The sequence below is a fragment of the Lithobates pipiens genome, unplaced genomic scaffold, assembly GCF_037356315.1.
Source record: "Lithobates pipiens isolate NorthernLeopardFrog02 unplaced genomic scaffold, aLitPip1_a1.2 Scaffold_3, whole genome shotgun sequence".
Taxonomy (NCBI): domain Eukaryota; kingdom Metazoa; phylum Chordata; class Amphibia; order Anura; family Ranidae; genus Lithobates; species Lithobates pipiens.
Window position 1 is genome coordinate 50886435 of NW_027507790.1, and position 22500 is coordinate 50908934.

Sequence of the window (22500 nt, forward strand, 5' to 3'; positions counted from 1 at the left end):
AACCCTTTCCAGTGGTGTTTTTCTTGGACGTGTCATTTGTTTCAATCAGTTCTGCACCTTATTTGGCCATGTTTTGGCTTAGAAATGATATGGTCCACGGGGTCACCATGAGTAGAGCAGCATCCGCGTTCCGCCGAGGCCTAGTTTAGGCTGTTTGTTGGTTATACTCTGGTTTCTCTTCAGATCGAATAAATCTTTCGCCTTTTACTAAAGATTTCCGTGGAGAGGAACAACCATGAGTTTCAGAGAATTTTTTGATGCCTAGCTGATGCTGGGCTTCGGTAATTTGGTGAAAAATAGCTCGAGTTCCCTTGATTTGGCAAGACCCTGAGACAGCGTTAGTGTTGTTGTTGGTGGTGGTGGTCAAGAAGGGATAGTAAAACGATTCGACTGGGCCATTGAGCTATGGGACCATTGGACGGTTTCGGGTGTTTCTTTGGCTTTGCGCGCTTGGCCTCAAATGAAAGTTGACGGTGTAGCCGACCAAAGCGGCTCCCGCTCGAGTTCTTGAGGACTCGCTCCTGTTAGCAAAACGCGTTACAGCCCTTTGCAAAATCTTTCTCGCGTGCTCCGTTTTTGGTAAGTCGGCCTTATTCAACCCTTTTTAAGGGACCCTTTAAAAAAGAGCACAGGGCAAGGCGCTGTATGTACCCCAAGTTCCATTGCTGTGCGCCTTTTAAGTGGTTCTGATGAAGCGAATTGCTACAAGCGCCTGCTGATTCCCTCCGTGCAGCTGTAAAGACATGCAAATTAGGCCGTCCTGCTCTGTAGCGGCCTTCTGCCATTATCCCCGGCAGTGGGCCGTCCTTTCACTTTTCTTTATTTGCATAACCCTAATGTATCTCAGGTTAAATGTTTTGACATTTTTAAACTCGACAAACCCTTTCCAGTGGTGTTTTTCTTGGACGTGTCATTTGTTTCAATCAGTTCTGCACCTTATTTGGCCATGTTTTGGCTTAGAAATGATATGGTCCACGGGGTCACCATGAGTAGAGCAGCATCCGCGTTCCGCCGAGGCCTAGTTTAGGCTGTTTGTTGGTTATACTCTGGTTTCTCTTCAGATCGAATAAATCTTTCGCCTTTTACTAAAGATTTCCGTGGAGAGGAACAACCATGAGTTTCAGAGAATTTTTTGATGCCTAGCTGATGCTGGGCTTCGGTAATTTGGTGAAAAATAGCTCGAGTTCCCTTGATTTGGCAAGACCCTGAGACAGCGTTAGTGTTGTTGTTGGTGGTGGTGGTCAAGAAGGGATAGTAAAATGATTCGACTGGGCCATTGAGCTATGGGACCATTGGACGGTTTCGGGTGTTTCTTTGGCTTTGCGCGCTTGTCCTCAAATGAAAGTTGACGGTGTAGCCGACCAAAGCGGCTCCCGCTCGAGTTCTTGAGGACTCGCTCCTGTTAGCAAAACGCGTTACAGCCCTTTGCAAAATCTTTCTCGCGCGCTCCGTTTTTGGTAAGTCGGCCTTATTCGACCCTTTTTAAGGGACCCTTTAAAAAAGAGCACAGGGCAAGGCGCTGTATGTACCCCAAGTTCCATTGCCGTGCGCCTTTTAAGTGGTTCTGATGAAGCGAATTGCTACAAGCGCCTGCTGATTCCCTCCGTGCAGCTGTAAAGACATGCAAATTAGGCCGTCCTGCTCTGTAGCGGCCTTCTGCCATTATCCCCGGCAGTGGGCCGTCCTTTCACTTTTCTTTATTTGCATAAGCCTAATGTATCTCAGGTTAAATGTTTTGACTATTTTAAACTCGACAAACCCTTTCCAGTGGTGTTTTTCTTGGACGTGTCATTTGTTTCAATCAGTTCTGCACCTTATTTGGCCATGTTTTGGCTTAGAAATGATATGGTCCACGGGGTCACCATGAGTAGAGCAGCATCCACGTTCCGCCGAGGCCTAGTTTAGGCTGTTTGTTGGTTATACTCTGGTTTCTCTTCAGATCGAATAAATCTTTCGCCTTTTACTAAAGATTTCCGTGGAGAGGAACAACCATGAGTTTCAGAGAATTTTTTGATGCCTAGCTGATGCTGGGCTTCGGTAATTTGGTGAAAAATAGCTCGAGTTCCCTTGATTTGGCAAGACCCTGAGACAGCGTTAGTGTTGTTGTTGGTGGTGGTGGTTAAGAAGGGATAGTAAAACGATTCGACTGGGCCATTGAGCTATGGGACCATTGGACGGTTTCGGGTGTTTCTTTGGCTTTGCGCGCTTGGCCTCAAATGAAAGTTGACGGTGTAGCCGACCAAAGCGGCTCCCGCTCGAGTTCTTGAGGACTCGCTCCTGTTAGCAAAACGCGTTACAGCCCTTTGCAAAATCTTTCTCGCGCGCTCCGTTTTTGGTAAGTCGGCCTTATTCGACCCTTTTTAAGGGACCCTTAAAAAAAGAGCACAGGGCAAGGCGCTGTATGTACCCCAAGTTCCATTGCCGTGCTCCTTTTAAGTGGTTCTGATGAAGCGAATTGCTACAAGCGCCTGCTGATTCCCTCCGTGCAGCTGTAAAGACATGCAAATTAGGCCGTCCTGCTCTGTAGCGGCCTTCTGCCATTATCCCCGGCAGTGGGCCGTCCTTTCACTTTTCTTTATTTGCATAACCCTAATGTATCTCAGGTTAAATGTTTTGACATTTTTAAACTCGACAAACCCTTTCCAGTGGTGTTTTTCTTGGACGTGTCATTTGTTTCAATCAGTTCTGCACCTTATTTGGCCATGTTTTGGCTTAGAAATGATATGGTCCACGGGGTCACCATGAGTAGAGCAGCATCCGCGTTCCGCCGAGGCCTAGTTTAGGCTGTTTGTTGGTTATACTCTGGTTTCTCTTCAGATCGAATAAATCTTTCGCCTTTTACTAAAGATTTCCGTGGAGAGGAACAACCATGAGTTTCAGAGAATTTTTTGATGCCTAGCTGATGCTGGGCTTCGCTAATTTGGTGAAAAATAGCTCGAGTTCCCTTGATTTGGCAAGACCCTGAGACAGCGTTAGTGTTGTTGTTGGTGGTGGTGGTCAAGAAGGGATAGTAAAACGATTCGACTGGGCCATTGAGCTATGGGACCATTGGACGGTTTCGGGTGTTTCTTTGGCTTTGCGCGCTTGGCCTCAAATGAAAGTTGACGGTGTAGCCGACCAAAGCGGCTCCCGCTCGAGTTCTTGAGGACTCGCTCCTGTTAGCAAAACGCGTTACAGCCCTTTGCAAAATCTTTCTCGCGTGCTCCGTTTTTGGTAAGTCGGCCTTATTCAACCCTTTTTAAGGGACCCTTTAAAAAAGAGCACAGGGCAAGGCGCTGTATGTACCCCAAGTTCCATTGCTGTGCGCCTTTTAAGTGGTTCTGATGAAGCGAATTGCTACAAGCGCCTGCTGATTCCCTCCGTGCAGCTGTAAAGACATGCAAATTAGGCCGTCCTGCTCTGTAGCGGCCTTCTGCCATTATCCCCGGCAGTGGGCCGTCCTTTCACTTTTCTTTATTTGCATAACCCTAATGTATCTCAGGTTAAATGTTTTGACATTTTTAAACTCGACAAACCCTTTCCAGTGGTGTTTTTCTTGGACGTGTCATTTGTTTCAATCAGTTCTGCACCTTATTTGGCCATGTTTTGGCTTAGAAATGATATGGTCCACGGGGTCACCATGAGTAGAGCAGCATCCGCGTTCCGCCGAGGCCTAGTTTAGGCTGTTTGTTGGTTATACTCTGGTTTCTCTTCAGATCGAATAAATCTTTCGCCTTTTACTAAAGATTTCCGTGGAGAGGAACAACCATGAGTTTCAGAGAATTTTTTGATGCCTAGCTGATGCTGGGCTTCGGTAATTTGGTGAAAAATAGCTCGAGTTCCCTTGATTTGGCAAGACCCTGAGACAGCGTTAGTGTTGTTGTTGGTGGTGGTGGTCAAGAAGGGATAGTAAAATGATTCGACTGGGCCATTGAGCTATGGGACCATTGGACGGTTTCGGGTGTTTCTTTGGCTTTGCGCGCTTGTCCTCAAATGAAAGTTGACGGTGTAGCCGACCAAAGCGGCTCCCGCTCGAGTTCTTGAGGACTCGCTCCTGTTAGCAAAACGCGTTACAGCCCTTTGCAAAATCTTTCTCGCGCGCTCCGTTTTTGGTAAGTCGGCCTTATTCGACCCTTTTTAAGGGACCCTTTAAAAAAGAGCACAGGGCAAGGCGCTGTATGTACCCCAAGTTCCATTGCCGTGCGCCTTTTAAGTGGTTCTGATGAAGCGAATTGCTACAAGCGCCTGCTGATTCCCTCCGTGCAGCTGTAAAGACATGCAAATTAGGCCGTCCTGCTCTGTAGCGGCCTTCTGCCATTATCCCCGGCAGTGGGCCGTCCTTTCACTTTTCTTTATTTGCATAAGCCTAATGTATCTCAGGTTAAATGTTTTGACTATTTTAAACTCGACAAACCCTTTCCAGTGGTGTTTTTCTTGGACGTGTCATTTGTTTCAATCAGTTCTGCACCTTATTTGGCCATGTTTTGGCTTAGAAATGATATGGTCCACGGGGTCACCATGAGTAGAGCAGCATCCACGTTCCGCCGAGGCCTAGTTTAGGCTGTTTGTTGGTTATACTCTGGTTTCTCTTCAGATCGAATAAATCTTTCGCCTTTTACTAAAGATTTCCGTGGAGAGGAACAACCATGAGTTTCAGAGAATTTTTTGATGCCTAGCTGATGCTGGGCTTCGGTAATTTGGTGAAAAATAGCTCGAGTTCCCTTGATTTGGCAAGACCCTGAGACAGCGTTAGTGTTGTTGTTGGTGGTGGTGGTTAAGAAGGGATAGTAAAACGATTCGACTGGGCCATTGAGCTATGGGACCATTGGACGGTTTCGGGTGTTTCTTTGGCTTTGCGCGCTTGGCCTCAAATGAAAGTTGACGGTGTAGCCGACCAAAGCGGCTCCCGCTCGAGTTCTTGAGGACTCGCTCCTGTTAGCAAAACGCGTTACAGCCCTTTGCAAAATCTTTCTCGCGCGCTCCGTTTTTGGTAAGTCGGCCTTATTCGACCCTTTTTAAGGGACCCTTAAAAAAAGAGCACAGGGCAAGGCGCTGTATGTACCCCAAGTTCCATTGCCGTGCTCCTTTTAAGTGGTTCTGATGAAGCGAATTGCTACAAGCGCCTGCTGATTCCCTCCGTGCAGCTGTAAAGACATGCAAATTAGGCCGTCCTGCTCTGTAGCGGCCTTCTGCCATTATCCCCGGCAGTGGGCCGTCCTTTCACTTTTCTTTATTTGCATAACCCTAATGTATCTCAGGTTAAATGTTTTGACATTTTTAAACTCGACAAACCCTTTCCAGTGGTGTTTTTCTTGGACGTGTCATTTGTTTCAATCAGTTCTGCACCTTATTTGGCCATGTTTTGGCTTAGAAATGATATGGTCCACGGGGTCACCATGAGTAGAGCAGCATCCGCGTTCCGCCGAGGCCTAGTTTAGGCTGTTTGTTGGTTATACTCTGGTTTCTCTTCAGATCGAATAAATCTTTCGCCTTTTACTAAAGATTTCCGTGGAGAGGAACAACCATGAGTTTCAGAGAATTTTTTGATGCCTAGCTGATGCTGGGCTTCAGTAATTTGGTGAAAAATAGCTCGAGTTCCCTTGATTTGGCAAGACCTTGAGACAGCGTTAGTGTTGTTGTTGGTGGTGGTGGTCAAGAAGGGATAGTAAAACGATTCGACTGGGCCATTGAGCTATGGGACCATTGGACGGTTTTGGGTGTTTCTTTGGCTTTGCGCGCTTGGCCTCAAATGAAAGTTGACGGTGTAGCCGACCAAAGCGGCTCCCGCTCGAGTTCTTGAGGACTCGCTCCTGTTAGCAAAACGCGTTACAGCCCTTTGCAAAATCTTTCTCGCGCGCTCCGTTTTTGGTAAGTCGGCCTTATTCGACCCTTTTTAAGGGACCCTTAAAAAAAGAGCACAGGGCAAGGCGCTGTATGTACCCCAAGTTCCATTGCCGTGCTCCTTTTAAGTGGTTCTGATGAAGCAAATTGCTACAAGCGCCTGCTGATTCCCTCCGTGCAGCTGTAAAGACATGCAAATTAGGCCGTCCTGCTCTGTAGCGGCCTTCTGCCATTATCCCCGGCAGTGGGCCGTCCTTTCACTTTTCTTTATTTGCATAACCCTAATGTATCTCAGGTTAAATGTTTTGACATTTTTAAACTCGACAAACCCTTTCCAGTGGTGTTTTTCTTGGACGTGTCATTTGTTTCAATCAGTTCTGCACCTTATTTGGCCATGTTTTGGCTTAGAAATGATATGGTCCACGGGGTCACCATGAGTAGAGCAGCATCCGCGTTCCGCCGAGGCCTAGTTTAGGCTGTTTGTTGGTTATACTCTGGTTTCTCTTCAGATCGAATAAATCTTTCGCCTTTTACTAAAGATTTCCGTGGAGAGGAACAACCATGAGTTTCAGAGAATTTTTTGATGCCTAGCTGATGCTGGGCTTCGGTAATTTGGTGAAAAATAGCTCGAGTTCCCTTGATTTGGCAAGACCCTGAGACAGCGTTAGTGTTGTTGTTGGTGGTGGTGGTTAAGAAGGGATAGTAAAACGATTCGACTGGGCCATTGAGCTATGGGACCATTGGACAGTTTCGGGTGTTTCTTTGGCTTTGCGCGCTTGGCCTCAAATGAAAGTTGACGGTGTAGCCGACCAAAGCGGCTCCCGCTCGAGTTCTTGAGGACTCGCTCCTGTTAGCAAAACGCGTTACAGCCCTTTGCAAAATCTTTCTCGCGCGCTCCGTTTTTGGTAAGTCGGCCTTATTCGACCCTTTAAAAAAGAGCACAGGGCAAGGCGCTGTATGTACCCCAAGTTCCATTGCCGTGCGCCTTTTAAGTGGTTCTGATGAAGCGAATTGCTACAAGCGCCTGCTGATTCCCTCCGTGCAGCTGTAAAGACATGCAAATTAGGCCGTCCTGCTCTGTAGCGGCCTTCTGCCATTATCCCTGGCAGTGGGCCGTCCTTTCACTTTTCTTTATTTGCATAAGCCTAATGTATCTCAGGTTAAATGTTTTGACATTTTTAAACTCGACAAACCCTTTCCAGTGGTGTTTTTCTTGGACGTGTCATTTGTTTCAATCAGTTCTGCACCTTATTTGGCCATGTTTTGGCTTAGAAATGATATGGTCCACGGGGTCACCATGAGTAGAGCAGCATCCGCGTTCCGCCGAGGCCTAGTTTAGGCTGTTTGTTGGTTATACTCTGGTTTCTCTTCAGATCGAATAAATCTTTCGCCTTTTACTAAAGATTTCCGTGGAGAGGAACAACCATGAGTTTCAGAGAATTTTTTGATGCCTAGCTGATGCTGGGCTTCGCTAATTTGGTGAAAAATAGCTCGAGTTCCCTTGATTTGGCAAGACCTTGAGACAGCGTTAGTGTTGTTGTTGGTGGTGGTGGTCAAGAAGGGATAGTAAAACGATTCGACTGGGCCATTGAGCTATGGGACCATTGGACGGTTTCGGGTGTTTCTTTGGCTTTGCGCGCTTGTCCTCAAATGAAAGTTGACGGTGTAGCCGACCAAAGCGGCTCCCGCTCGAGTTCTTGAGGACTCGCTCCTGTTAGCAAAACGCGTTACAGCCCTTTGCAAAATCTTTCTCGCGCGCTCCGTTTTTGGTAAGTCGGCCTTATTCGACCCTTTTTAAGGGACCCTTTAAAAAAGAGCACAGGGCAAGGCGCTGTATGTACCCCAAGTTCCATTGCCGTGCGCCTTTTAAGTGGTTCTGATGAAGCGAATTGCTACAAGCGCCTGCTGATTCCCTCCGTGCAGCTGTAAAGACATGCAAATTAGGCCGTCCTGCTCTGTAGCGGCCTTCTGCCATTATCCCCGGCAGTGGGCCGTCCTTTCACTTTTCTTTATTTGCATAAGCCTAATGTATCTCAGGTTAAATGTTTTGACTATTTTAAACTCGACAAACCCTTTCCAGTGGTGTTTTTCTTGGACGTGTCATTTGTTTCAATCAGTTCTGCACCTTATTTGGCCATGTTTTGGCTTAGAAATGATATGGTCCACGGGGTCACCATGAGTAGAGCAGCATCCACGTTCCGCCGAGGCCTAGTTTAGGCTGTTTGTTGGTTATACTCTGGTTTCTCTTCAGATCGAATAAATCTTTCGCCTTTTACTAAAGATTTCCGTGGAGAGGAACAACCATGAGTTTCAGAGAATTTTTTGATGCCTAGCTGATGCTGGGCTTCGCTAATTTGGTGAAAAATAGCTCGAGTTCCCTTGATTTGGCAAGACCCTGAGACAGCGTTAGTGTTGTTGTTGGTGGTGGTGGTTAAGAAGGGATAGTAAAACGATTCGACTGGGCCATTGAGCTATGGGACCATTGGACGGTTTCGGGTGTTTCTTTGGCTTTGCGCGCTTGGCCTCAAATGAAAGTTGACGGTGTAGCCGACCAAAGCGGCTCCCGCTCGAGTTCTTGAGGACTCGCTCCTGTTAGCAAAACGCGTTACAGCCCTTTGCAAAATCTTTCTCGCGCGCTCCGTTTTTGGTAAGTCTGCCTTATTCGACCCTTTTTAAGGGACCCTTAAAAAAAGAGCACAGGGCAAGGCGCTGTATGTACCCCAAGTTCCATTGCCGTGCTCCTTTTAAGTGGTTCTGATGAAGCGAATTGCTACAAGCGCCTGCTGATTCCCTCCGTGCAGCTGTAAAGACATGCAAATTAGGCCGTCCTGCTCTGTAGCGGCCTTCTGCCATTATCCCCGGCAGTGGGCCGTCCTTTCACTTTTCTTTATTTGCATAAGCCTAATGTATCTCAGGTTAAATGTTTTGACATTTTTAAACTCGACAAACCCTTTCCAGTGGTGTTTTTCTTGGACGTGTCATTTGTTTCAATCAGTTCTGCACCTTATTTGGCCATGTTTTGGCTTAGAAATGATATGGTCCACGGGGTCACCATGAGTAGAGCAGCATCCGCGTTCCGCCGAGGCCTAGTTTAGGCTGTTTGTTGGTTATACTCTGGTTTCTCTTCAGATCGAATAAATCTTTCGCCCTTTTACTAAAGATTTCCGTGGAGAGGAACAACCATGAGTTTCAGAGAATTTTTTGATGCCTAGCTGATGCTGGGCTTCGGTAATTTGGTGAAAAATAGCTCGAGTTCCCTTGATTTGGCAAGACCCTGAGACAGCGTTAGTGTTGTTGTTGGTGGTGGTGGTCAAGAAGGGATAGTAAAACGATTCGACTGGGCCATTGAGCTATGGGACCATTGGACGGTTTCGGGTGTTTCTTTGGCTTTGCGCGCTTGGCCTCAAATGAAAGTTGACGGTGTAGCCGACCAAAGCGGCTCCCGCTCGAGTTCTTGAGGACTCGCTCCTGTTAGCAAAACGCGTTACAGCCCTTTGCAAAATCTTTCTTGCGCGCTCCGTTTTTGGTAAGTCGGCCTTATTCGACCCTTTTTAAGGGACCCTTAAAAAAAGAGCACAGGGCAAGGCGCTGTATGTACCCCAAGTTCCATTGCCGTGCTCCTTTTAAGTGGTTCTGATGAAGCAAATTGCTACAAGCGCCTGCTGATTCCCTCCGTGCAGCTGTAAAGACATGCAAATTAGGCCGTCCTGCTCTGTAGCGGCCTTCTGCCATTATCCCCGGCAGTGGGCCGTCCTTTCACTTTTCTTTATTTGCATAACCCTAATGTATCTCAGGTTAAATGTTTTGACATTTTTAAACTCGACAAACCCTTTCCAGTGGTGTTTTTCTTGGACGTGTCATTTGTTTCAATCAGTTCTGCACCTTATTTGGCCATGTTTTGGCTTAGAAATGATATGGTCCACGGGGTCACCATGAGTAGAGCAGCATCCGCGTTCCGCCGAGGCCTAGTTTAGGCTGTTTGTTGGTTATACTCTGGTTTCTCTTCAGATTGAATAAATCTTTCGCCTTTTACTAAAGATTTCCGTGGAGAGGAACAACCATGAGTTTCAGAGAATTTTTTGATGCCTAGCTGATGCTGGGCTTCGCTAATTTGGTGAAAAATAGCTCGAGTTCCCTTGATTTGGCAAGACCTTGAGACAGCGTTAGTGTTGTTGTTGGTGGTGGTGGTCAAGAAGGGATAGTAAAACGATTCGACTGGGCCATTGAGCTATGGGACCATTGGACGGTTTCGGGTGTTTCTTTGGCTTTGCGCGCTTGTCCTCAAATGAAAGTTGACGGTGTAGCCGACCAAAGCGGCTCCCGCTCGAGTTCTTGAGGACTCGCTCCTGTTAGCAAAACGCGTTACAGCCCTTTGCAAAATCTTTCTCGCGCGCTCCGTTTTTGGTAAGTCGGCCTTATTCGACCCTTTTTAAGGGACCCTTTAAAAAAGAGCACAGGGCAAGGCGCTGTATGTACCCCAAGTTCCATTGCCGTGCGCCTTTTAAGTGGTTCTGATGAAGCGAATTGCTACAAGCGCCTGCTGATTCCCTCCGTGCAGCTGTAAAGACATGCAAATTAGGCCGTCCTGCTCTGTAGCGGCCTTCTGCCATTATCCCCGGCAGTGGGCCGTCCTTTCACTTTTCTTTATTTGCATAAGCCTAATGTATCTCAGGTTAAATGTTTTGACTATTTTAAACTCGACAAACCCTTTCCAGTGGTGTTTTTCTTGGACGTGTCATTTGTTTCAATCAGTTCTGCACCTTATTTGGCCATGTTTTGGCTTAGAAATGATATGGTCCACGGGGTCACCATGAGTAGAGCAGCATCCACGTTCCGCCGAGGCCTAGTTTAGGCTGTTTGTTGGTTATACTCTGGTTTCTCTTCAGATCGAATAAATCTTTCGCCTTTTACTAAAGATTTCCGTGGAGAGGAACAACCATGAGTTTCAGAGAATTTTTTGATGCCTAGCTGATGCTGGGCTTCGCTAATTTGGTGAAAAATAGCTCGAGTTCCCTTGATTTGGCAAGACCCTGAGACAGCGTTAGTGTTGTTGTTGGTGGTGGTGGTTAAGAAGGGATAGTAAAACGATTCGACTGGGCCATTGAGCTATGGGACCATTGGACGGTTTCGGGTGTTTCTTTGGCTTTGCGCGCTTGGCCTCAAATGAAAGTTGACGGTGTAGCCGACCAAAGCGGCTCCCGCTCGAGTTCTTGAGGACTCGCTCCTGTTAGCAAAACGCGTTACAGCCCTTTGCAAAATCTTTCTCGCGCGCTCCGTTTTTGGTAAGTCTGCCTTATTCGACCCTTTTTAAGGGACCCTTAAAAAAAGAGCACAGGGCAAGGCGCTGTATGTACCCCAAGTTCCATTGCCGTGCTCCTTTTAAGTGGTTCTGATGAAGCGAATTGCTACAAGCGCCTGCTGATTCCCTCCGTGCAGCTGTAAAGACATGCAAATTAGGCCGTCCTGCTCTGTAGCGGCCTTCTGCCATTATCCCCGGCAGTGGGCCGTCCTTTCACTTTTCTTTATTTGCATAACCCTAATGTATCTCAGGTTAAATGTTTTGACATTTTTAAACTCGACAAACCCTTTCCAGTGGTGTTTTTCTTGGACGTGTCATTTGTTTCAATCAGTTCTGCACCTTATTTGGCCATGTTTTGGCTTAGAAATGATATGGTCCACGGGGTCACCATGAGTAGAGCAGCATCCGCGTTCCGCCGAGGCCTAGTTTAGGCTGTTTGTTGGTTATACTCTGGTTTCTCTTCAGATCGAATAAATCTTTCGCCCTTTTACTAAAGATTTCCGTGGAGAGGAACAACCATGAGTTTCAGAGAATTTTTTGATGCCTAGCTGATGCTGGGCTTCGGTAATTTGGTGAAAAATAGCTCGAGTTCCCTTGATTTGGCAAGACCCTGAGACAGCGTTAGTGTTGTTGTTGGTGGTGGTGGTCAAGAAGGGATAGTAAAACGATTCGACTGGGCCATTGAGCTATGGGACCATTGGACGGTTTCGGGTGTTTCTTTGGCTTTGCGCGCTTGGCCTCAAATGAAAGTTGACGGTGTAGCCGACCAAAGCGGCTCCCGCTCGAGTTCTTGAGGACTCGCTCCTGTTAGCAAAACGCGTTACAGCCCTTTGCAAAATCTTTCTTGCGCGCTCCGTTTTTGGTAAGTCGGCCTTATTCGACCCTTTTTAAGGGACCCTTAAAAAAAGAGCACAGGGCAAGGCGCTGTATGTACCCCAAGTTCCATTGCCGTGCTCCTTTTAAGTGGTTCTGATGAAGCAAATTGCTACAAGCGCCTGCTGATTCCCTCCGTGCAGCTGTAAAGACATGCAAATTAGGCCGTCCTGCTCTGTAGCGGCCTTCTGCCATTATCCCCGGCAGTGGGCCGTCCTTTCACTTTTCTTTATTTGCATAACCCTAATGTATCTCAGGTTAAATGTTTTGACATTTTTAAACTCGACAAACCCTTTCCAGTGGTGTTTTTCTTGGACGTGTCATTTGTTTCAATCAGTTCTGCACCTTATTTGGCCATGTTTTGGCTTAGAAATGATATGGTCCACGGGGTCACCATGAGTAGAGCAGCATCCGCGTTCCGCCGAGGCCTAGTTTAGGCTGTTTGTTGGTTATACTCTGGTTTCTCTTCAGATTGAATAAATCTTTCGCCTTTTACTAAAGATTTCCGTGGAGAGGAACAACCATGAGTTTCAGAGAATTTTTTGATGCCTAGCTGATGCTGGGCTTCGCTAATTTGGTGAAAAATAGCTCGAGTTCCCTTGATTTGGCAAGACCTTGAGACAGCGTTAGTGTTGTTGTTGGTGGTGGTGGTCAAGAAGGGATAGTAAAACGATTCGACTGGGCCATTGAGCTATGGGACCATTGGACGGTTTCGGGTGTTTCTTTGGCTTTGCGCGCTTGTCCTCAAATGAAAGTTGACGGTGTAGCCGACCAAAGCGGCTCCCGCTCGAGTTCTTGAGGACTCGCTCCTGTTAGCAAAACGCGTTACAGCCCTTTGCAAAATCTTTCTCGCGCGCTCCGTTTTTGGTAAGTCGGCCTTATTCGACCCTTTTTAAGGGACCCTTTAAAAAAGAGCACAGGGCAAGGCGCTGTATGTACCCCAAGTTCCATTGCCGTGCGCCTTTTAAGTGGTTCTGATGAAGCGAATTGCTACAAGCGCCTGCTGATTCCCTCCGTGCAGCTGTAAAGACATGCAAATTAGGCCGTCCTGCTCTGTAGCGGCCTTCTGCCATTATCCCCGGCAGTGGGCCGTCCTTTCACTTTTCTTTATTTGCATAAGCCTAATGTATCTCAGGTTAAATGTTTTGACATTTTTAAACTCGACAAACCCTTTCCAGTGGTGTTTTTCTTGGACGTGTCATTTGTTTCAATCAGTTCTGCACCTTATTTGGCCATGTTTTGGCTTAGAAATGATATGGTCCACGGGGTCACCATGAGTAGAGCAGCATCCGCGTTCCGCCGAGGCCTAGTTTAGGCTGTTTGTTGGTTATACTCTGGTTTCTCTTCAGATCGAATAAATCTTTCGCCTTTTACTAAAGATTTCCGTGGAGAGGAACAACCATGAGTTTCAGAGAATTTTTTGATGCCTAGCTGATGCTGGGCTTCGCTAATTTGGTGAAAAATAGCTCGAGTTCCCTTGATTTGGCAAGACCTTGAGACAGCGTTAGTGTTGTTGTTGGTGGTGGTGGTCAAGAAGGGATAGTAAAACGATTCGACTGGGCCATTGAGCTATGGGACCATTGGACGGTTTCGGGTGTTTCTTTGGCTTTGCGCGCTTGGCCTCAAATGAAAGTTGACGGTGTAGCCGACCAAAGCGGCTCCCGCTCGAGTTCTTGAGGACTCGCTCCTGTTAGCAAAACGCGTTACAGCCCTTTGCAAAATCTTTCTCGCGCGCTCCGTTTTTGGTAAGTCGGCCTTATTCGACCCTTTTTAAGGGACCCTTAAAAAAAGAGCACAGGGCAAGGCGCTGTATGTACCCCAAGTTCCATTGCCGTGCTCCTTTTAAGTGGTTCTGATGAAGCAAATTGCTACAAGCGCCTGCTGATTCCCTCCGTGCAGCTGTAAAGACATGCAAATTAGGCCGTCCTGCTCTGTAGCGGCCTTCTGCCATTATCCCCGGCAGTGGGCCGTCCTTTCACTTTTCTTTATTTGCATAACCCTAATGTATCTCAGGTTAAATGTTTTGACATTTTTAAACTCGACAAACCCTTTCCAGTGGTGTTTTTCTTGGACGTGTCATTTGTTTCAATCAGTTCTGCACCTTATTTGGCCATGTTTTGGCTTAGAAATGATATGGTCCACGGGGTCACCATGAGTAGAGCAGCATCCGCGTTCCGCCGAGGCCTAGTTTAGGCTGTTTGTTGGTTATACTCTGGTTTCTCTTCAGATCGAATAAATCTTTCGCCTTTTACTAAAGATTTCCGTGGAGAGGAACAACCATGAGTTTCAGAGAATTTTTTGATGCCTAGCTGATGCTGGGCTTCGGTAATTTGGTGAAAAATAGCTCGAGTTCCCTTGATTTGGCAAGACCCTGAGACAGCGTTAGTGTTGTTGTTGGTGGTGGTGGTTAAGAAGGGATAGTAAAACGATTCGACTGGGCCATTGAGCTATGGGACCATTGGACAGTTTCGGGTGTTTCTTTGGCTTTGCGCGCTTGGCCTCAAATGAAAGTTGACGGTGTAGCCGACCAAAGCGGCTCCCGCTCGAGTTCTTGAGGACTCGCTCCTGTTAGCAAAACGCGTTACAGCCCTTTGCAAAATCTTTCTCGCGCGCTCCGTTTTTGGTAAGTCGGCCTTATTCGACCCTTTAAAAAAGAGCACAGGGCAAGGCGCTGTATGTACCCCAAGTTCCATTGCCGTGCGCCTTTTAAGTGGTTCTGATGAAGCGAATTGCTACAAGCGCCTGCTGATTCCCTCCGTGCAGCTGTAAAGACATGCAAATTAGGCCGTCCTGCTCTGTAGCGGCCTTCTGCCATTATCCCTGGCAGTGGGCCGTCCTTTCACTTTTCTTTATTTGCATAAGCCTAATGTATCTCAGGTTAAATGTTTTGACATTTTTAAACTCGACAAACCCTTTCCAGTGGTGTTTTTCTTGGACGTGTCATTTGTTTCAATCAGTTCTGCACCTTATTTGGCCATGTTTTGGCTTAGAAATGATATGGTCCACGGGGTCACCATGAGTAGAGCAGCATCCGCGTTCCGCCGAGGCCTAGTTTAGGCTGTTTGTTGGTTATACTCTGGTTTCTCTTCAGATCGAATAAATCTTTCGCCTTTTACTAAAGATTTCCGTGGAGAGGAACAACCATGAGTTTCAGAGAATTTTTTGATGCCTAGCTGATGCTGGGCTTCGCTAATTTGGTGAAAAATAGCTCGAGTTCCCTTGATTTGGCAAGACCTTGAGACAGCGTTAGTGTTGTTGTTGGTGGTGGTGGTCAAGAAGGGATAGTAAAACGATTCGACTGGGCCATTGAGCTATGGGACCATTGGACGGTTTCGGGTGTTTCTTTGGCTTTGCGCGCTTGTCCTCAAATGAAAGTTGACGGTGTAGCCGACCAAAGCGGCTCCCGCTCGAGTTCTTGAGGACTCGCTCCTGTTAGCAAAACGCGTTACAGCCCTTTGCAAAATCTTTCTCGCGCGCTCCGTTTTTGGTAAGTCGGCCTTATTCGACCCTTTTTAAGGGACCCTTTAAAAAAGAGCACAGGGCAAGGCGCTGTATGTACCCCAAGTTCCATTGCCGTGCGCCTTTTAAGTGGTTCTGATGAAGCGAATTGCTACAAGCGCCTGCTGATTCCCTCCGTGCAGCTGTAAAGACATGCAAATTAGGCCGTCCTGCTCTGTAGCGGCCTTCTGCCATTATCCCCGGCAGTGGGCCGTCCTTTCACTTTTCTTTATTTGCATAAGCCTAATGTATCTCAGGTTAAATGTTTTGACTATTTTAAACTCGACAAACCCTTTCCAGTGGTGTTTTTCTTGGACGTGTCATTTGTTTCAATCAGTTCTGCACCTTATTTGGCCATGTTTTGGCTTAGAAATGATATGGTCCACGGGGTCACCATGAGTAGAGCAGCATCCACGTTCCGCCGAGGCCTAGTTTAGGCTGTTTGTTGGTTATACTCTGGTTTCTCTTCAGATCGAATAAATCTTTCGCCTTTTACTAAAGATTTCCGTGGAGAGGAACAACCATGAGTTTCAGAGAATTTTTTGATGCCTAGCTGATGCTGGGCTTCGCTAATTTGGTGAAAAATAGCTCGAGTTCCCTTGATTTGGCAAGACCCTGAGACAGCGTTAGTGTTGTTGTTGGTGGTGGTGGTTAAGAAGGGATAGTAAAACGATTCGACTGGGCCATTGAGCTATGGGACCATTGGACGGTTTCGGGTGTTTCTTTGGCTTTGCGCGCTTGGCCTCAAATGAAAGTTGACGGTGTAGCCGACCAAAGCGGCTCCCGCTCGAGTTCTTGAGGACTCGCTCCTGTTAGCAAAACGCGTTACAGCCCTTTGCAAAATCTTTCTCGCGCGCTCCGTTTTTGGTAAGTCTGCCTTATTCGACCCTTTTTAAGGGACCCTTAAAAAAAGAGCACAGGGCAAGGCGCTGTATGTACCCCAAGTTCCATTGCCGTGCTCCTTTTAAGTGGTTCTGATGAAGCGAATTGCTACAAGCGCCTGCTGATTCCCTCCGTGCAGCTGTAAAGACATGCAAATTAGGCCGTCCTGCTCTGTAGCGGCCTTCTGCCATTATCCCCGGCAGTGGGCCGTCCTTTCACTTTTCTTTATTTGCATAACCCTAATGTATCTCAGGTTAAATGTTTTGACATTTTTAAACTCGACAAACCCTTTCCAGTGGTGTTTTTCTTGGACGTGTCATTTGTTTCAATCAGTTCTGCACCTTATTTGGCCATGTTTTGGCTTAGAAATGATATGGTCCACGGGGTCACCATGAGTAGAGCAGCATCCGCGTTCCGCCGAGGCCTAGTTTAGGCTGTTTGTTGGTTATACTCTGGTTTCTCTTCAGATCGAATAAATCTTTCGCCCTTTTACTAAAGATTTCCGTGGAGAGGAACAACCATGAGTTTCAGAGAATTTTTTGATGCCTAGCTGATGCTGGGCTTCGGTAATTTGGTGAAAAATAGCTCGAGTTCCCTTGATTTGGCAAGACCCTGAGACAGCGTTAGTGTTGTTGTTGGTGGTGGTGGTCAAGAAGGGATAGTAAAACGATTCGACTGGGCCATTGAGCTATGGGACCATTGGACGGTTTCGGGTGTTTCTTTGGCTTTGCGCGCTTGGCCTCAAATGAAAGTTGACGGTGTAGCCGACCAAAGCGGCTCCCGCTCGAGTTCTTGAGGACTCGCTCCTGTTAGCAAAACGCGTTACAGCCCTTTGCAAAATCTTTCTTGCGCGCTCCGTTTTTGGTAAGTCGGCCTTATTCGACCCTTTTTAAGGGACCCTTAAAAAAAGAGCACAGGGCAAGGCGCTGTATGTACCCCAAGTTCCATTGCCGTGCTCCTTTTAAGTGGTTCTGATGAAGCAAATTGCTACAAGCGCCTGCTGATTCCCTCCGTGCAGCTGTAAAGACATGCAAATTAGGCCGTCCTGCTCTGTAGCGGCCTTCTGCCATTATCCCCGGCAGTGGGCCGTCCTTTCACTTTTCTTTATTTGCATAACCCTAATGTATCTCAGGTTAAATGTTTTGACATTTTTAAACTCGACAAACCCTTTCCAGTGGTGTTTTTCTTGGACGTGTCATTTGTTTCAATCAGTTCTGCACCTTATTTGGCCATGTTTTGGCTTAGAAATGATATGGTCCACGGGGTCACCATGAGTAGAGCAGCATCCGCGTTCCGCCGAGGCCTAGTTTAGGCTGTTTGTTGGTTATACTCTGGTTTCTCTTCAGATTGAATAAATCTTTCGCCTTTTACTAAAGATTTCCGTGGAGAGGAACAACCATGAGTTTCAGAGAATTTTTTGATGCCTAGCTGATGCTGGGCTTCGCTAATTTGGTGAAAAATAGCTCGAGTTCCCTTGATTTGGCAAGACCTTGAGACAGCGTTAGTGTTGTTGTTGGTGGTGGTGGTCAAGAAGGGATAGTAAAACGATTCGACTGGGCCATTGAGCTATGGGACCATTGGACGGTTTCGGGTGTTTCTTTGGCTTTGCGCGCTTGTCCTCAAATGAAAGTTGACGGTGTAGCCGACCAAAGCGGCTCCCGCTCGAGTTCTTGAGGACTCGCTCCTGTTAGCAAAACGCGTTACAGCCCTTTGCAAAATCTTTCTCGCGCGCTCCGTTTTTGGTAAGTCGGCCTTATTCGACCCTTTTTAAGGGACCCTTTAAAAAAGAGCACAGGGCAAGGCGCTGTATGTACCCCAAGTTCCATTGCCGTGCGCCTTTTAAGTGGTTCTGATGAAGCGAATTGCTACAAGCGCCTGCTGATTCCCTCCGTGCAGCTGTAAAGACATGCAAATTAGGCCGTCCTGCTCTGTAGCGGCCTTCTGCCATTATCCCCGGCAGTGGGCCGTCCTTTCACTTTTCTTTATTTGCATAACCCTAATGTATCTCAGGTTAAATGTTTTGACATTTTTAAACTCGACAAACCCTTTCCAGTGGTGTTTTTCTTGGACGTGTCATTTGTTTCAATCAGTTCTGCACCTTATTTGGCCATGTTTTGGCTTAGAAATGATATGGTCCACGGGGTCACCATGAGTAGAGCAGCATCCGCGTTCCGCCGAGGCCTAGTTTAGGCTGTTTGTTGGTTATACTCTGGTTTCTCTTCAGATCGAATAAATCTTTCGCCCTTTTACTAAAGATTTCCGTGGAGAGGAACAACCATGAGTTTCAGAGAATTTTTTGATGCCTAGCTGATGCTGGGCTTCGCTAATTTGGTGAAAAATAGCTCGAGTTCCCTTGATTTGGCAAGACCTTGAGACAGCGTTAGTGTTGTTGTTGGTGGTGGTGGTCAAGAAGGGATAGTAAAACGATTCGACTGGGCCATTGAGCTATGGGACCATTGGACGGTTTCGGGTGTTTCTTTGGCTTTGCGCGCTTGGCCTCAAATGAAAGTTGACGGTGTAGCCGACCAAAGCGGCTCCCGCTCGAGTTCTTGAGGACTCGCTCCTGTTAGCAAAACGCGTTACAGCCCTTTGCAAAATCTTTCTCGCGCGCTCCGTTTTTGGTAAGTCGGCCTTATTCGACCCTTTTTAAGGGACCCTTTAAAAAAGAGCACAGGGCAAGGCGCTGTATGTACCCCAAGTTCCATTGCCGTGCGCCTTTTAAGTGGTTCTGATGAAGCGAATTGCTACAAGCGCCTGCTGATTCCCTCCGTGCAGCTGTAAAGACATGCAAATTAGGCCGTCCTGCTCTGTAGCGGCCTTCTGCCATTATCCCCGGCAGTGGGCCGTCCTTTCACTTTTCTTTATTTGCATAAGCCTAATGTATCTCAGGTTAAATGTTTTGACTATTTTAAACTCGACAAACCCTTTCCAGTGGTGTTTTTCTTGGACGTGTCATTTGTTTCAATCAGTTCTGCACCTTATTTGGCCATGTTTTGGCTTAGAAATGATATGGTCCACGGGGTCACCATGAGTAGAGCAGCATCCACGTTCCGCCGAGGCCTAGTTTAGGCTGTTTGTTGGTTATACTCTGGTTTCTCTTCAGATCGAATAAATCTTTCGCCTTTTACTAAAGATTTCCGTGGAGAGGAACAACCATGAGTTTCAGAGAATTTTTTGATGCCTAGCTGATGCTGGGCTTCGCTAATTTGGTGAAAAATAGCTCGAGTTCCCTTGATTTGGCAAGACCCTGAGACAGCGTTAGTGTTGTTGTTGGTGGTGGTGGTTAAGAAGGGATAGTAAAACGATTCGACTGGGCCATTGAGCTATGGGACCATTGGACGGTTTCGGGTGTTTCTTTGGCTTTGCGCGCTTGGCCTCAAATGAAAGTTGACGGTGTAGCCGACCAAAGCGGCTCCCGCTCGAGTTCTTGAGGACTCGCTCCTGTTAGCAAAACGCGTTACAGCCCTTTGCAAAATCTTTCTCGCGCGCTCCGTTTTTGGTAAGTCTGCCTTATTCGACCCTTTTTAAGGGACCCTTAAAAAAAGAGCACAGGGCAAGGCGCTGTATGTACCCCAAGTTCCATTGCCGTGCTCCTTTTAAGTGGTTCTGATGAAGCGAATTGCTACAAGCGCCTGCTGATTCCCTCCGTGCAGCTGTAAAGACATGCAAATTAGGCCGTCCTGCTCTGTAGCGGCCTTCTGCCATTATCCCCGGCAGTGGGCCGTCCTTTCACTTTTCTTTATTTGCATAACCCTAATGTATCTCAGGTTAAATGTTTTGACATTTTTAAACTCGACAAACCCTTTCCAGTGGTGTTTTTCTTGGACGTGTCATTTGTTTCAATCAGTTCTGCACCTTATTTGGCCATGTTTTGGCTTAGAAATGATATGGTCCACGGGGTCACCATGAGTAGAGCAGCATCCGCGTTCCGCCGAGGCCTAGTTTAGGCTGTTTGTTGGTTATACTCTGGTTTCTCTTCAGATCGAATAAATCTTTCGCCCTTTTACTAAAGATTTCCGTGGAGAGGAACAACCATGAGTTTCAGAGAATTTTTTGATGCCTAGCTGATGCTGGGCTTCGGTAATTTGGTGAAAAATAGCTCGAGTTCCCTTGATTTGGCAAGACCCTGAGACAGCGTTAGTGTTGTTGTTGGTGGTGGTGGTCAAGAAGGGATAGTAAAACGATTCGACTGGGCCATTGAGCTATGGGACCATTGGACGGTTTCGGGTGTTTCTTTGGCTTTGCGCGCTTGGCCTCAAATGAAAGTTGACGGTGTAGCCGACCAAAGCGGCTCCCGCTCGAGTTCTTGAGGACTCGCTCCTGTTAGCAAAACGCGTTACAGCCCTTTGCAAAATCTTTCTTGCGCGCTCCGTTTTTGGTAAGTCGGCCTTATTCGACCCTTTTTAAGGGACCCTTAAAAAAAGAGCACAGGGCAAGGCGCTGTATGTACCCCAAGTTCCATTGCCGTGCTCCTTTTAAGTGGTTCTGATGAAGCAAATTGCTACAAGCGCCTGCTGATTCCCTCCGTGCAGCTGTAAAGACATGCAAATTAGGCCGTCCTGCTCTGTAGCGGCCTTCTGCCATTATCCCCGGCAGTGGGCCGTCCTTTCACTTTTCTTTATTTGCATAACCCTAATGTATCTCAGGTTAAATGTTTTGACATTTTTAAACTCGACAAACCCTTTCCAGTGGTGTTTTTCTTGGACGTGTCATTTGTTTCAATCAGTTCTGCACCTTATTTGGCCATGTTTTGGCTTAGAAATGATATGGTCCACGGGGTCACCATGAGTAGAGCAGCATCCGCGTTCCGCCGAGGCCTAGTTTAGGCTGTTTGTTGGTTATACTCTGGTTTCTCTTCAGATTGAATAAATCTTTCGCCTTTTACTAAAGATTTCCGTGGAGAGGAACAACCATGAGTTTCAGAGAATTTTTTGATGCCTAGCTGATGCTGGGCTTCGCTAATTTGGTGAAAAATAGCTCGAGTTCCCTTGATTTGGCAAGACCTTGAGACAGCGTTAGTGTTGTTGTTGGTGGTGGTGGTCAAGAAGGGATAGTAAAACGATTCGACTGGGCCATTGAGCTATGGGACCATTGGACGGTTTCGGGTGTTTCTTTGGCTTTGCGCGCTTGTCCTCAAATGAAAGTTGACGGTGTAGCCGACCAAAGCGGCTCCCGCTCGAGTTCTTGAGGACTCGCTCCTGTTAGCAAAACGCGTTACAGCCCTTTGCAAAATCTTTCTCGCGCGCTCCGTTTTTGGTAAGTCGGCCTTATTCGACCCTTTTTAAGGGACCCTTTAAAAAAGAGCACAGGGCAAGGCGCTGTATGTACCCCAAGTTCCATTGCCGTGCGCCTTTTAAGTGGTTCTGATGAAGCGAATTGCTACAAGCGCCTGCTGATTCCCTCCGTGCAGCTGTAAAGACATGCAAATTAGGCCGTCCTGCTCTGTAGCGGCCTTCTGCCATTATCCCCGGCAGTGGGCCGTCCTTTCACTTTTCTTTATTTGCATAACCCTAATGTATCTCAGGTTAAATGTTTTGACATTTTTAAACTCGACAAACCCTTTCCAGTGGTGTTTTTCTTGGACGTGTCATTTGTTTCAATCAGTTCTGCACCTTATTTGGCCATGTTTTGGCTTAGAAATGATATGGTCCACGGGGTCACCATGAGTAGAGCAGCATCCGCGTTCCGCCGAGGCCTAGTTTAGGCTGTTTGTTGGTTATACTCTGGTTTCTCTTCAGATTGAATAAATCTTTCGCCTTTTACTAAAGATTTCCGTGGAGAGGAACAACCATGAGTTTCAGAGAATTTTTTGATGCCTAGCTGATGCTGGGCTTCGGTAATTTGGTGAAAAATAGCTCGAGTTCCCTTGATTTGGCAAGACCCTGAGACAGCGTTAGTGTTGTTGTTGGTGGTGGTGGTTAAGAAGGGATAGTAAAACGATTCGACTGGGCCATTGAGCTATGGGACCATTGGACGGTTTCGGGTGTTTCTTTGGCTTTGCGCGCTTGGCCTCAAATGAAAGTTGACGGTGTAGCTGACCAAAGCGGCTCCCGCTCGAGTTCTTGAGGACTCGCTCCTGTTAGCAAAACGCGTTACAGCCCTTTGCAAAATCTTTCTCGCGCGCTCCG

At 47.1% G+C, this 22500-nt stretch overlaps 26 non-coding genes across 26 annotated transcripts; all 26 read left to right on the forward strand.

Annotated features, from left to right (window-relative positions):
• Positions 1 to 163: 163 nt before the first annotated feature.
• Positions 164 to 278, forward strand: LOC143941330 (U5 spliceosomal RNA). Its single transcript, XR_013264033.1, has one exon. It is a non-coding gene; the product is annotated as a U5 spliceosomal RNA (small nuclear RNA).
• A 763-nt stretch (positions 279 to 1041) lies between these two features.
• On the forward strand, positions 1042 to 1156 carry LOC143941331 (U5 spliceosomal RNA). Its single transcript, XR_013264034.1, has one exon. It is a non-coding gene; the product is annotated as a U5 spliceosomal RNA (small nuclear RNA).
• A 763-nt stretch (positions 1157 to 1919) lies between these two features.
• Positions 1920 to 2034, forward strand: LOC143941332 (U5 spliceosomal RNA). Its single transcript, XR_013264035.1, has one exon. It is a non-coding gene; the product is annotated as a U5 spliceosomal RNA (small nuclear RNA).
• Positions 2035 to 2797: 763 nt separating this feature from the next.
• LOC143941333 (U5 spliceosomal RNA) lies at positions 2798 to 2912 on the forward strand. The gene has a single exon (XR_013264036.1). It is a non-coding gene; the product is annotated as a U5 spliceosomal RNA (small nuclear RNA).
• A 763-nt stretch (positions 2913 to 3675) lies between these two features.
• Positions 3676 to 3790, forward strand: LOC143941334 (U5 spliceosomal RNA). The gene has a single exon (XR_013264037.1). It is a non-coding gene; the product is annotated as a U5 spliceosomal RNA (small nuclear RNA).
• A 763-nt stretch (positions 3791 to 4553) lies between these two features.
• On the forward strand, positions 4554 to 4668 carry LOC143941335 (U5 spliceosomal RNA). The gene has a single exon (XR_013264038.1). It is a non-coding gene; the product is annotated as a U5 spliceosomal RNA (small nuclear RNA).
• Positions 4669 to 5431: 763 nt separating this feature from the next.
• On the forward strand, positions 5432 to 5546 carry LOC143941336 (U5 spliceosomal RNA). The gene has a single exon (XR_013264039.1). It is a non-coding gene; the product is annotated as a U5 spliceosomal RNA (small nuclear RNA).
• A 763-nt stretch (positions 5547 to 6309) lies between these two features.
• On the forward strand, positions 6310 to 6424 carry LOC143941337 (U5 spliceosomal RNA). The gene has a single exon (XR_013264040.1). It is a non-coding gene; the product is annotated as a U5 spliceosomal RNA (small nuclear RNA).
• A 749-nt stretch (positions 6425 to 7173) lies between these two features.
• On the forward strand, positions 7174 to 7288 carry LOC143941338 (U5 spliceosomal RNA). The gene has a single exon (XR_013264041.1). It is a non-coding gene; the product is annotated as a U5 spliceosomal RNA (small nuclear RNA).
• A 763-nt stretch (positions 7289 to 8051) lies between these two features.
• LOC143941341 (U5 spliceosomal RNA) lies at positions 8052 to 8166 on the forward strand. Its single transcript, XR_013264043.1, has one exon. It is a non-coding gene; the product is annotated as a U5 spliceosomal RNA (small nuclear RNA).
• Positions 8167 to 8929: 763 nt separating this feature from the next.
• On the forward strand, positions 8930 to 9045 carry LOC143941483 (U5 spliceosomal RNA). Its single transcript, XR_013264175.1, has one exon. It is a non-coding gene; the product is annotated as a U5 spliceosomal RNA (small nuclear RNA).
• A 763-nt stretch (positions 9046 to 9808) lies between these two features.
• On the forward strand, positions 9809 to 9923 carry LOC143941449 (U5 spliceosomal RNA). The gene has a single exon (XR_013264144.1). It is a non-coding gene; the product is annotated as a U5 spliceosomal RNA (small nuclear RNA).
• Positions 9924 to 10686: 763 nt separating this feature from the next.
• Positions 10687 to 10801, forward strand: LOC143941342 (U5 spliceosomal RNA). Its single transcript, XR_013264044.1, has one exon. It is a non-coding gene; the product is annotated as a U5 spliceosomal RNA (small nuclear RNA).
• A 763-nt stretch (positions 10802 to 11564) lies between these two features.
• LOC143941485 (U5 spliceosomal RNA) lies at positions 11565 to 11680 on the forward strand. Its single transcript, XR_013264176.1, has one exon. It is a non-coding gene; the product is annotated as a U5 spliceosomal RNA (small nuclear RNA).
• Positions 11681 to 12443: 763 nt separating this feature from the next.
• LOC143941450 (U5 spliceosomal RNA) lies at positions 12444 to 12558 on the forward strand. The gene has a single exon (XR_013264145.1). It is a non-coding gene; the product is annotated as a U5 spliceosomal RNA (small nuclear RNA).
• A 763-nt stretch (positions 12559 to 13321) lies between these two features.
• On the forward strand, positions 13322 to 13436 carry LOC143941343 (U5 spliceosomal RNA). The gene has a single exon (XR_013264045.1). It is a non-coding gene; the product is annotated as a U5 spliceosomal RNA (small nuclear RNA).
• Positions 13437 to 14199: 763 nt separating this feature from the next.
• Positions 14200 to 14314, forward strand: LOC143941344 (U5 spliceosomal RNA). Its single transcript, XR_013264046.1, has one exon. It is a non-coding gene; the product is annotated as a U5 spliceosomal RNA (small nuclear RNA).
• Positions 14315 to 15063: 749 nt separating this feature from the next.
• On the forward strand, positions 15064 to 15178 carry LOC143941345 (U5 spliceosomal RNA). The gene has a single exon (XR_013264047.1). It is a non-coding gene; the product is annotated as a U5 spliceosomal RNA (small nuclear RNA).
• A 763-nt stretch (positions 15179 to 15941) lies between these two features.
• On the forward strand, positions 15942 to 16056 carry LOC143941346 (U5 spliceosomal RNA). The gene has a single exon (XR_013264048.1). It is a non-coding gene; the product is annotated as a U5 spliceosomal RNA (small nuclear RNA).
• A 763-nt stretch (positions 16057 to 16819) lies between these two features.
• LOC143941486 (U5 spliceosomal RNA) lies at positions 16820 to 16935 on the forward strand. The gene has a single exon (XR_013264177.1). It is a non-coding gene; the product is annotated as a U5 spliceosomal RNA (small nuclear RNA).
• A 763-nt stretch (positions 16936 to 17698) lies between these two features.
• On the forward strand, positions 17699 to 17813 carry LOC143941451 (U5 spliceosomal RNA). The gene has a single exon (XR_013264146.1). It is a non-coding gene; the product is annotated as a U5 spliceosomal RNA (small nuclear RNA).
• A 763-nt stretch (positions 17814 to 18576) lies between these two features.
• On the forward strand, positions 18577 to 18692 carry LOC143941487 (U5 spliceosomal RNA). The gene has a single exon (XR_013264178.1). It is a non-coding gene; the product is annotated as a U5 spliceosomal RNA (small nuclear RNA).
• A 763-nt stretch (positions 18693 to 19455) lies between these two features.
• LOC143941347 (U5 spliceosomal RNA) lies at positions 19456 to 19570 on the forward strand. The gene has a single exon (XR_013264049.1). It is a non-coding gene; the product is annotated as a U5 spliceosomal RNA (small nuclear RNA).
• A 763-nt stretch (positions 19571 to 20333) lies between these two features.
• Positions 20334 to 20449, forward strand: LOC143941488 (U5 spliceosomal RNA). Its single transcript, XR_013264179.1, has one exon. It is a non-coding gene; the product is annotated as a U5 spliceosomal RNA (small nuclear RNA).
• Positions 20450 to 21212: 763 nt separating this feature from the next.
• Positions 21213 to 21327, forward strand: LOC143941453 (U5 spliceosomal RNA). Its single transcript, XR_013264147.1, has one exon. It is a non-coding gene; the product is annotated as a U5 spliceosomal RNA (small nuclear RNA).
• A 763-nt stretch (positions 21328 to 22090) lies between these two features.
• LOC143941454 (U5 spliceosomal RNA) lies at positions 22091 to 22205 on the forward strand. The gene has a single exon (XR_013264148.1). It is a non-coding gene; the product is annotated as a U5 spliceosomal RNA (small nuclear RNA).
• The last annotated feature ends 295 nt before the right edge of the window (positions 22206 to 22500 follow it).